Below are 12786 nucleotides of genomic sequence, written 5' to 3' on the forward strand. Positions count from 1 at the left end.
TGGCATTATGAAGACTGTATTACGGTTGGCATTATGAAGACTGTATTACTGTTGACATTATGAAGACTGTATTACTGTTGGCATTATGAAGTCTGTATTACGGTTGGCATTATGAAGACTGTATTACTGTTGGCATTATGAAGACTGTATTACGGTTGGCATTATGAAGTCTGTATTACGGTTGGCATTATGAAGACTGTATTACTGTTGGCATTATGAAGTCTGTATTACGGTTGGCATTATGAAGACTGTATTACTGTTGGCATTATGAAGTCTGTAATACTGTTGGCATTATGAAGACTGTATTACTGTTGGCATTATGAAGACTGTATTACGGTTGGCATTATGAAGACTGTATTACTGTTGGCATTATGAAGACTGTATTACCGTTGGCATTATGAAGTCTGTATTACGGTTGGCATTATGAAGTCTGTATTACTGTTGGCATTATGAAGACTGTATTACTGTTGGCATTATGAAGACTGTATTACCGTTGGCATTATGAAGTCTGTATTACGGTTGGCATTATGAAGTCTGTATTACGGTTGGCATTATGAAGACTGTATTACTGTTGGCATTATGAAGTCTGTATTACGGTTGGCATTATGAAGACTGTATTACGGTTGGCATTATGAAGACTGTATTACTGTTGGCATTATGAAGAATGTATTACCGTTGGCATTATGAAGACTGTATTACTGTTGGCATTATGAAGACTGTATTACGGTTGGCATTATGAAGACTGTATTACTGTTGGCATTATGAAGACTGTATTACCGTTGGCATTATGAAGACTGTATTACTGTTGGCATTATGAAGTCTGTATTACGGTTGGCATTATGAAGACTGTATTACTGTTGGCATTATGAAGACTGTATTACCGTTGGCATTATGAAGTCTGTATTACGGTTTGCATTATGAAGTCTGTATTACGGTTGGCATTATGAAGACTGTATTACTGTTGGCATTATGAAGTCTGTATTATGGTTGGCATTATGAAGACTGTATTATGGTTGGCATTATGAAGACTGTATAACGGTTGGCATTATGAAGACTGTATTACGGTTGGCATTATGAAGACTGTATTACGGTTGGCATTATGAAGACTGTATTACGGTTGGCATTATGAAGACTGTATTACGGTTGGCATTATGAAGACTGTATTACGGTTTGTATTATGAAGACTGTATTACGGTTGGCATTATGAAGTCTGTATTACGGTTGGCATTATGAAGTCTGTATTACGGTTGGCATTATGAAGTCTGTATTACGGTTGGCATTATGAAGACTGTATTACTGTTGGCATTATGAAGACTGTATTACGGTTGGCATTATGAAGTCTGTATTACGGTTGGCATTATGAAGACTGTATTACTGTTGGCATTATGAAGTCTGTATTACGGTTGGCATTATGAAGACTGTATTACTGTTGGCATTATGAAGACTGTATTACGGTTGGCATTATGAAGACTGTATTCCTGTTGGCATTATGAAGACTGTATTACTGTTGGCATTATGAAGTCTGTATTACTGTTGGCATTATGAAGACTGTATTACTGTTGGCATTATGAAGACTGTATTACGGTTGGCATTATGAAGACTGTATTACGGTTGGCATTATGAAGTCTGTATTACTGTTGGCATTATAAAGTCTGTATTACTGTTGGCATTATGAAGTCTGTATTACTGTTGGAGTTGTAAAGTCTGTATTACTGTTGGCATTATGAAGTCTGTATTACTGTTGGCATTATGAAGTCTGTATTACTGTTGGAGTTGTAAAGTCTGTATTACTGTTGGCATTATGAAGTCTGTATTACTGTTTGCATTATGAAGACTGTATTACAGTTGGGATTATGAAGTCTGTATTACGGTTGGGATTATGAAGACTGTATTACTGTTGGCATTATGAAGTCTGTATTACGGTTGGCATTATGAAGTCTGTATTACGGTTGGGATTATGAAGACTGTATTACTGTTGGCATTATGAAGTCTGTATTACTGTTTGCATTATGAAGTCTGTATTACGGTTGGCATTATGAAGACTGTATTACGGTTTGCATTATGAAGACTGTATTACGGTTGGCATTATGAAGACTGTATTATGGTTGGCATTATGAAGACTGTATTACGGTTGGCATTATGAAGACTGTATTACGGTTGGCATTATGAAGACTGTATTACGGTTGGCATTATGAAGACTGTATTACGGTTGGGATTATGAAGACTGTATTACGGTTGGCATTATGAAGACTGTATTACGGTTTGCATTATGAAGACTGTATTACGGTTGGCATTATGAAGACTGTATTACGGTTGGCATTATGAAGACTGTATTACTGTTGGCATTATGAAGTCTGTATTACGGTTGGCATTATGAAGACTGTATTACGGTTGGCATTATGAAGTCTGTATTACTGTTGGCATTATGAAGACTGTATTACGGTTGGCATTATGAAGACTGTATTACGGTTGGCATTATGAAGTCTGTATTACTGTTGGCATTATGAAGTCTGTATTACGGTTGGCATTATGAAGACTGTATTACTGTTGGCATTATGAAGACTGTATTACGGTTGGCATTATGAAGACTGTATTACGGTTGGCATTATGAAGTCTGTATTACTGTTGGCATTATGAAGACTGTATTACGGTTGGCATTATGAAGTCTGTATTACCGTTGGCATTATGAAGTCTGTATTACCGTTGGCATTATGAAGTCTGTATTACCGTTGGCATTATGGAGTCTGCATTACTGTTGGCATTATGAAGACTGTATTACTGTTGGCATTATGAAGTCTGTATTACTGTTGGCATTATGAAGACTGTATTCCTGTTGGCATTATGAAGACTGTATTACCGTTAGCATTATGAAGTCTGTATTACTGTTGGCATTATGAAGTCTGTATTACTGTTGGCATTATGAAGACTGTATTACTGTTGGCATTATGAAGACTGTATTACTGTTGGCATTATGAAGACTGTATTACTGTTGGCATTATGAAGACTGTATTACTGTTGGCATTATGAAGTCTGTATTACTGTTGGCATTATGAAGACTGTATTACTGTTGGCATTATGAAGTCTGTATTACTGTTGGCATTATGAAGACTGTATTACTGTTGGCATTATGAAGTCTGTATTACTGTTGGCATTATGAAGTCTGTATTACTGTTGGCATTATGAAGTCTGTATTACTGTTGGCATTATGAAGTCTGTATTACTGTTGGCATTATGAAGTCTGTATTACTGTTGGCATTATGAAGTCTGTATTACTGTTGGCATTATGAAGTCTGTATTACTGTTGGCATTATGAAGTCTGTATTACTGTTGGCATTATGAAGACTGTATTACTGTTGACATTATGAAGACTGTATTACGGTTGGCATTATGAAGACTGTATTACTGTTGACATTATGAAGTCTGTATTACTGTTGGCATTATGAAGACTGTATTACTGTTGACATTATGAAGACTGTATTACTGTTGGCATTATGAAGACTGTATTACTGTTGACATTATGAAGTCTGTATTACTGTTGGCATTATGAAGACTGTATTACTGTTGGCATTATGAAGACTGTATTACTGTTGACATTATGAAGACTGTATTACTGTTGGCATTATGAAGACTGTATTACTGTTGACATTATGAAGTCTGTATTACTGTTGGCATTATGAAGACTGTATTACTGTTGACATTATGAAGTCTGTATTACTGTTGGCATTATGAAGACTGTATTACTGTTGGCATTATGAAGTCTGTATTACTGTTGGCATTATGAAGACTGTTTGAACTCCAACTAGACACCGACTGAAGTAAGCTATCCATCAAATCAGGCACGAGAGAATGCTTGATCTCGCACAATGTTGCCTAATCCACGCAGTATTTTTCAATGTAAAACCACAACTATTTGTTAAATGTAATGGGTTCACAGATTCTCATCTCGATTAGTGTTTACGAGCACCTCTTGCAAATGGCTTTTGCTGCCGTGAATGTGCGCTCACATTGCAGAAACAGGTCACAAAGTCGACAGAGCAGGGGGTCGGCAAAGAGCAATAACAAGAAGAGCCACCTTTTTTGTCGAATTCGGTAAAAAAATAAAAATCGCCCTTCAATATATTCAAGGGCCGCGTGTATCGTGGTGGAATCCGAGACGGCGGAGGTCCTTAATGAACGTCACGAAGCAGTTCCTGGGAGAGCCGCATTCGGCTCCGGAGCGGCAGGTTGACAACCCCTGGACTAGAAGGCAAGGAGGAGAATCACTCCAGAAGTTCATTGAATGACAATGATAGTACATGTTGGTAGTACATGTTGTTTACGTCGTTTATTGTGAAAATTCGGTCACAGTTCCTATGACCACTGTTTCATTGCTTTTATGGCTTTATTTTGGTGATTTTCGAAACGTTTTTTGGTTTGGCCATGTTTGTTTGTTGTAGTACAGAGTTAGACTGATGGCCTTAATCTAAGTTGTCTTGTGGTTGTTGTTGTTTGACTTGCATCCCACTGGGATATTTGCACAGGGTTGGTGTACGGTGATTTTTTTTCTGCAATATTTTGCTGTCTTTTCTTGGATTTTCTGTTTGCACATAGTCACTTTAAGATGTTTTCTTGGTCATGTTTTTGTTTTTTGTTTGTTGCGGTTGCACCCGATTCAAGAGCCGAATGGCTCACAGGACTATACCTAATAAATGAACTTTGAACTTTGAATGACATAGGGAACGTCCAACATTGTCCTTGTGGTTCTGTGGGATATTCAAAAATACTGGGCAACTTAAAATACACACACATATATATCACTGGTGCAGGATATAAGCACCGCTTTGTGGGAAAGTCAATGGATATCCTCGCTCCCCGCTATGGGAATGGGGAATTTCCACCACTGGCTCGAGGGAGGGGGGGTATTAACAGATGAGCAATGCCTCCGTGCTCATTTGTGCAGGACGTCACTTCTACGTTGAGTGCAGGAGATCAATCATGGCAAAGAGTGAAGGCTTTCATAGTTACCAGGCCACTCACATAAAAGTGTCACAGAGATCGTAAAAAGTTACAAACGAGATGACATTCAAGGCTACACAGCATCTTCTGTGTAAAGATTTGCCACGAGGAACATATGGCACTTGAGTGGGTGAACGGTAACTTATTGCGTGAGCTGCACTCTGGTGGCAGCGGTTGCCACATAATTTTTCTCGCAAAACTAAACCCAGCCCACATCTATCAAAATTGTGCACGATTCCGCGTTAAAGTTCAACGCAAAATCGGTGACAGATATCCGTTCAAACTAATTCCTGCCACCAGAGCACAGACGCCTCGTCCTGGAGAGACCAGCTCAGTCGGCTACAGCAGTGGATCTCAACCAAGGAGTACGCGGACCCATGCGGGTAAGTGGCAATGTCCCCGGAGGGGGGAGGGGGGGTACGTGAGGTGCTTTATAACACATTCCTGCGGAGGGAGCTGGTAGGAACGTTGGGTTGCTCGGTCAATGGCCAGGGTCAACGGCGGCGTGGTGTATTCCGCAAATATGGCCGACTGTGAGGGCGGGCACAATTCGGCGTGAGTAGGTTAAACGTTGAGTTTTATGAGGGCACCACAGGGTGACCAGCCCCTCCCCTCCCCACCCAGCCCCACCCCTCCCACCCCCCACCCAGCCCCAACATCCCCACCCAGCCCCTCCCCACCCTCCCCTCCCCACCCAGCCCCTCCCTTCCCACCCAGCCCCTCCCTGCACGACGGATACAATAATCCCCTGGGGCGCTGGTATAACCAGGAGGTTCTTACCAGTAAATGTGTCTATTTATATCGTACATGGGAGTCATTGGTGAATAATCACGAATGAATCTGGCAATATAAAATAACTACAATAACATTGTAATTCCCGTGGTAACCTCGAACGATCTAAAAGACCGTTCCCAACTCATCAATCGTAAACTCTCCGGGTTTCCAAGAGTAACCAGCGAGCGCAAACAAATGACGCCACGTTATTGTTTTATTCGTTTGCAGTTTTTTTTGCTATTTGGGATACCTCACAAAATGGGAAATTGATACAAATATCGATGTTCATTATTCGTACATTTATTTCTCGGAACCATGTTGGGTCAGGCTAGGGGGGGGGGGGGTGAAAATAAATTCACCAAAGGGGTCACATATAGTTGATACCCCACGGGGCTAGAGCATTATTCAGGATTGGGTTTGCCACCTTTCTGCATTTTTCCTGGACAGGTGGCACCCTAAATAGTAGCCGACTGTGATTGTGTTGACCTGCTCCTGTGTTTGGGTGCTCAATACGTCGATGTATGTTGAACTTCTTTCGCACCGTACGTAGCCAACCGTGCTAATCGGAGGTGCAGTGTTGAGTCTATGTGCAGTGTTAGCCTATGGATAGTGCTAGTCTATGGACAGTGTGGATGTTGAACTTCTTTCGCACCGTATGTAACCAACCGTGCTAATCAGAGGTGCAAATTAATGTCACATCAAATAGGCGCCTCTGTTTCGTTCAACAGATTTTTGCATACACCGTATGATAACACTCAGTACAATATTTCCAGCACTCACAAAAATCAAGTTCAGTAGGACTCTGTACTACATTGTGTCCTTATTTAGGCTGGTGGGAATTATGCTTGCAATTATTTCAATTGTGCACTTTTAAGTCTAGATTAAAACACTAATTTCTATAGAATCGTTTTTTGAGTGTTTAGTTTGGTATCCTTCCCCGGCACTTCCGATGAGCACGGTTGGCTACTTACAGTGTGAAAGAAGTTCAAAATACGTACAATTCCTCGTGTGACGAAAGTAGTTTTTCTTTTCTTTTGTCGTTTTGGTGACTCAGGTTACTCTTACAAACGAGACGAGACTCATCCTGGTCTCTTGACTTCTCACCTGATTGAACAAACTACACTTGAACTGACACAGGTAATATCCAGTGCCGGATTATCTGAGTAGCAAAAGTAGCATATGCTCCGGGCCCCGCACTTTCAAGGGCCCCGCGCTAAATGCTTTCAAGCTATCAATTCCGGTTCAGTGATTCTGCACCTTTGGTGGAGGGGGACGTCCCATGCCAAGTCGCACGCCTTCGCTGGGAGTGAGGGGGACATTTTCTTTCGCGTTAAAATGCTATAAAAATAGACTGCACGCTGAGCTTAAATCTTCACTGTGTGATGTCCCCCCCCCCACCCTGATGCGTGCAGTTACTAATATATACAGTCGACAGATGGTATCACTATAGGCCGTAGATATTACTGCAGAGCGGCCGGGGAGATCGTGGCTGGGGGGTGGGGGAGGTCAGGGTTAGCAACCCAGCCCCAGCCTGCCAAGGTGCCACCTCGGCCGGCTGGACAATCTAGGCGAGGCCGGAGGCTCTGCATGGGACTAGGCCTCACCACGCCACTCTGTCAGGTGAGTACTTTGTGCTATAGAGTCAATACATACTGCTATAGAGTCAGCATGTACGACTGTAGTGATAGCAGGTACCACCACAGTCGGTATGCACTGCTGTAATCATAGCAGGTACCACCACCGTCAGTATGCACTGCTGTTAGATTTTTAAGAGTAGGTGTGAAATATTTTTTGGACCCGGGCAATGCCGGGTACTTCCCGCTAGTAACAAATAAAAAAACATACAATTACTTTACCATGCAAGTAAAACATTTGTGTTTTCATATTTATGTTTTTTTTTATTTAGGGCCTCTTTATAACAGATGCTACAGGCCCCGTACTGGCTTTATCCGGCACTGGTAATATCGCATGCTCGAAAGTGTCTCTCTTGAGCGAGAGACAGGCGTATGACATCGTTGATGAAATCCACAACACGTCGCCTGCAGTGTGGAGGCCCCCTAGTGGATGATGATCAGAGGTCTCCAAGATAAACAGAACCGTCCTCTGGGGCCCCGTCCCCCACCTCTCCTGCAGCTACTCTCGCGGAAACAGTCTCTATTTATCCTGGAGAAATCCGACGAGCTATGAAGCTCTTGTTCACATATGTCCAGTAGAGACGGGTCAGAAAGTTACAACAACAAGCAATCCAAACACACGATAGGAGTGCAAAGTATAGTCGAGGTAAGCAAATCCCAACAAATAAATAAGTTAAATAGATAAAGTAAAGCCCACTGAGCTAAAGTATTCCATCGTTATTAACGAACTTGCTATCCGGGATTCTGGCTATCCGCGAATCGCATCTGGAACTCTACACGAAAGCATCGAGAGAGAAAGTGATGAGATAAATTGATGAGATCAAGTAATGAGAGATAAAGTGATAAGAGGTAAAGGGATGATAGATAGAGTGATGAGCAAAAAAGTGATGAGATAATTTCCATGTGTTTAATATCTTATTTACGTATTAATTTAAGGTCATTTATTAAAATGAAAGGCCAATATAATTATCCACGTAATTTGATATTCATGAGCATCTCCAGAACGTATCCCTCGCGAACAACGAGAGAACACTTAATCAGTTTTTTTTCAGAAGTGACCTGGCCACAAATGATAGCTCAATAAAGTGGCCTATCGTGTGGAAATGTATAGGCCTCGAATAATCTAAACGTATGTTTCTAAATTTGGAAGAAAAAAAACAGAGGACTCGGAGAAAAAATCCACACAACCACGAGGAAAGAGACACGCAAACTCCAAATATACGTGTCAGGATCGGAATCAAACCCACGACTTCCTGCAAACCAGGCAAGGGAGATAACATCTCGCCACCGCGGTAAGGAAAGGGCTAGTTTTAAATAAACAAGAGTTTATTTAAACATAAATTATAGTACATTGACGTCAAGAAAAAATGGGGTCCATCAACATCATTCACCATGATCCACTTCTGCATGAAGGCCTCCCCAAGCCATCTCCACGCCTGTATATTGGGAGTTTGTGTGTCTGCCCTTGATTGCGTGTAATTTTCTCTGGGTCCTCCGGTTTTTCCCCTTCACATTTAGAATGAACACGCGTTTAGAGTATTAGGCTGCTATACGTATCCACGTGATGTGGAACTTCCTTTAGCTATCAATTGTGGCAAGGTGGCTGCTGAAAAAGGGCTATATAGTTCAGTGGGCCTTAGTTGAATAGAAACAAGATAAATGTCTCATGTTGCTGCAATGTACCGATTCCTCCAGCACATGAGCTCATTTCTATACTCCTTCTCCACCGTGGACGTCCTAACAGGCCTGAACATTTGGCAAGGATTATTTGTAAAAAATAAAACACGATGAATTCAGCCCATTATCTCCCCAGGGTTGACAAAATGAGCACAAATCTTTGGGAAGGGAAACCGTGGTCAACCTGTAGAGAGAATGGCCCCGTCCATAGGAACGTGGAATTTCCACCACTGGCTCAGCGCCGATCCTTTACGAGGTTGGGGAAGGCAGACACGATTCATATTATCTGGAATCCTCCGCCCCCTTTCCCAACCTCTCCTCATCATGAGATATGAACAACACCACGCAAAGGAATCATTTAAATGAAATTCATTTTTTTTTATTGTATGCTCATTATGTTGCCAATCTCTCGCAATGAGAGGGGGGAGGGGGGTTCAACTGACCAAAATCTATCATCAATCTTTCATCATCAGACAATGATTCCCTTATACTCTTTGTTTTTTTCGGTAAAGTTACATAGGTATAAAATAAAATAAATCACGACGTTTCGGGCGCAACACAAGCGTCCATCATCAGGTGGGAAAGCATGGTCTGCTGCTGAGGCAGACTGAGTATGGATTCCTGCAGTCACGAAAGCTTCAAATCCATGATTCCCTCTTTTGTGTTGATATAGTACCAGGATGGCCGAGTGGTTAAGGCGTTGGACTTAAGATCCAATGGACGAATGTCCTCGTGGGTTCGAACCCCACTCCTGGTAGGTGTATTTAGCTTTTTATTTGTAAAAGCAAAAAAAAAACCATGAATGGTGGTGAGCACAGGAGAAACCCCCAGAAAGCAATGCAGGTCGGACGAAGGTGCAGCACTTGGCCAATGCAGATGAATGAGTATGCTTTGGAAACGAATGCTGCTGCCATCTGCTTGGTGTTAAAGCAGCGAATCAAAATGAGCATCATCATAGCCACGCACACAAAGATCGTGACGGGGCACGATTTGGCATGATAGGACAACATATGTTTGGTGTGGTGCCACAACCGCGGGGCAACTCCGCAAGCACCGCGATTCCCTCCCCCCCCTGGCACTAAACATGCAGCGCATCCACGTAGTGTCCTGGGGATTGCCTGCCACATCGGGTTTTAATCCAAAGGGCCTCTAGAGGGAAAGTCCGACGGTTTCCCGGTGCAAGGAGATTTGCCTACCCTCGGAGGGCAGATTTCATTGCGATGCCCATCAAATTGGTTGAAAATTGTGTGGGCGCAGAAAGAAAAGGTTCCCTGGGCCAACCGCAATGAGGTACAAGTCGGGGGAGGACGGAACCCTGAGCGTGAAGGGTGCAAGACAAAGGGACAATGGGTGGCCGCCGCCGGTGCACAATTGGCCGCGGGGTACAATGCCACCCTGGGCCTTTGAAGTGAGGGACTTAGGCCACGGTAGAGACGGCGGAGAGGGACGACGGCATGATTGGCTGCGCGGTACGACGTCACTCTGGGCCTTTGAAGTTTAGAGAATAAAAAAAGTAACCCAGGACAATTTTATTGCAGTTTTCTTCAACCTCTGGGTCGTCAAGACCCACTCCCTGCCATCCTGCAGTCGCATCTCACGTCGGTCTGGAACGCTCCCGCCTTATGGATGGATCTTTTGGTCTCTATCCCTACTCGCGAATCGTTCAACAGACATGTAAACCAGCGTCGATGTTGTTGTCGTTGTTTATTTCGCGCAGCACTTTGGGAGTTGCTCGGACCGAGAGTTCACGGCGCCTCTCGCTACTCGACCATCGCCAGAGGCCTCGCGACGTCGTCTCTGAAATGGGACAGATAAATGTTTGCTTATTGTTATTTATAATAAAAAAAATCCTTTAAAAATAACACCATGGTTGTCTGTTCTGAAGCAGCCAATGTTGTGTTTACTGTGGCCCACGTGGTGTGGTAATATCCATGGTGGTCCACATGTCTTGTGACCCCACAATTAATTGACCACTAAAAGTTTTTTCCCCTTTGCTTATTAATTTCTGTTTTCACACCCATTGGAATACAACAATATTATGTTTTAGAGCATTAAATGTGGGTCACAAAACATCTGGACCATCCTGTAGAGTACAATACCACTCACAATTTTCGTTTGTTGCCCTCAAAGTCGTAAATCGCGTGATGCCTTCAAGAAAATGATAAACACGAACAATGTGTGAAACAAACACAACAACAACATGCGACCGCTGCGTTGGCAGCGGTGCTCAAGTAAAAAAAGATCTCGACGAGTCGGTCAGTAACACTGCCTTCAAATGACAGACTGAATCGGCGACGTTTTGTGGAAACAGCCCTTGCTCGTGCGCTGCGAAGAAGGGCTATCGCCCGATACGTCGCCTGTTACAGATATTTTTTTTTACCCATAATAGAGGTTGTTTGGGTTAGATCGCGTAAATATGAAAATTGTGTCGTTAAACCCGCCGCCACCCGACACAGCCGATTAGGAATCTTTGTCACGTAAAACAAAGCGTGACAATTCGTTACTGGTTCAGCAGACCGGTTTGTTGGCAAATCGCCCGATGAAGCCAGTTGTTGTAATCACCAGCGAATTGTAAATGTTGTGGGTTTGCTATGCAAAGGTCCATCAAGCCAGGGTGTTACTTTCGTCGTAACGAGTGCTGCACTGTGGTCGTGCGGGAAATGCCTCTTATTTGCAGGAGAGAGGCACACGTGGAAGTGGTTGCAGCTCGTGCTGATTATTGTATCTAAGGCCAATGTCATGTTCATAGATTACCGCCATGACAATTCATGACAAAATCATCATAATTCCACAATGATTACACTATGTAACACAATTTTTGTTCCTGGGTAGTAAGTGTTATTTCGTAATAGCTTATGCCTAAAAAGTATAGAAAATGGCTATTATTCCCCACAAACTTTGCTTTTGTGACCAGGACAGTGATATTTTGAAATGTACCTATTTTCAATGAGAAAACGGGCGAATTTGTGTCTTTTCGTTCACATAAAGTCAGAAAAAAACAATATATGAATCAAAATTAACATGTATATATATACTGAAGTAATACAAAAATTACTAGAAAAGATTTAGAAGTGAGTAGTTTTTCGAGATTTACGATTATACTATAATTCACTTTAACGAATAAGCCCCCACATGTAGTCTCCCATCATGTTCTCGTTATACTGTCCTTGGTAGCGGCGTTCAAAGTCCAGTATATCCTGGTGGAAGCGCTCGCCTTGCTCCTTTGAGTACGCTCCCATGTTCACCTTGAATTTATCAAGATGAGCACCAAGGATTTGGACTTTGAGGGACATGCTACAGCCCATTGTGCCGTAGTTCTTCACCAGAGTCTCAAACAGCTCCACATAGTTTTCGACCTTGTGATTGCCCAGGAAGCCACGAACCACTGCGACAAAGCTGTTCCAAGCTGCTTTCTCCTTATTAGTGAGCTTCTTGGGGAATTCATTGCACTCCAGGATCTTCTTTAACTGTGGTCCGACAAAGACACCGGCTTTGACCTTTCCCTCAGGACAACTTAGGGAAGAAGTCTTGAAGGTACTTGAAGGCTGCTGACTCCTTATCTACAGCTCTGACAAATGGTTTCATAAGGCCCAATTTGATGTGCAGTGGTGGCATCATCACCTTCTGGGGGTCAACCAGTGGCTTCTACTTGACGTTGTTCCTCCCCACAGAGAACTCGGTCTGCTGTGGCCAGTCCCGCCTGTTG

General features: G+C 42.7%; 1 non-coding gene across 1 annotated transcript; it reads left to right on the forward strand.

The window, feature by feature from the left end:
• The first annotated feature begins 9754 nt into the window (after positions 1-9754).
• Positions 9755-9837, forward strand: TRNAL-UAA (transfer RNA leucine (anticodon UAA)). Its single transcript has one exon. It is a non-coding gene; the product is annotated as a tRNA-Leu (tRNA).
• The last annotated feature ends 2949 nt before the right edge of the window (positions 9838-12786 follow it).

This window comes from Lampetra planeri, chromosome 2, assembly GCF_965212315.1.
Source record: "Lampetra planeri chromosome 2, kcLamPlan1.2.h2, whole genome shotgun sequence".
Taxonomy (NCBI): domain Eukaryota; kingdom Metazoa; phylum Chordata; class Hyperoartia; order Petromyzontiformes; family Petromyzontidae; genus Lampetra; species Lampetra planeri.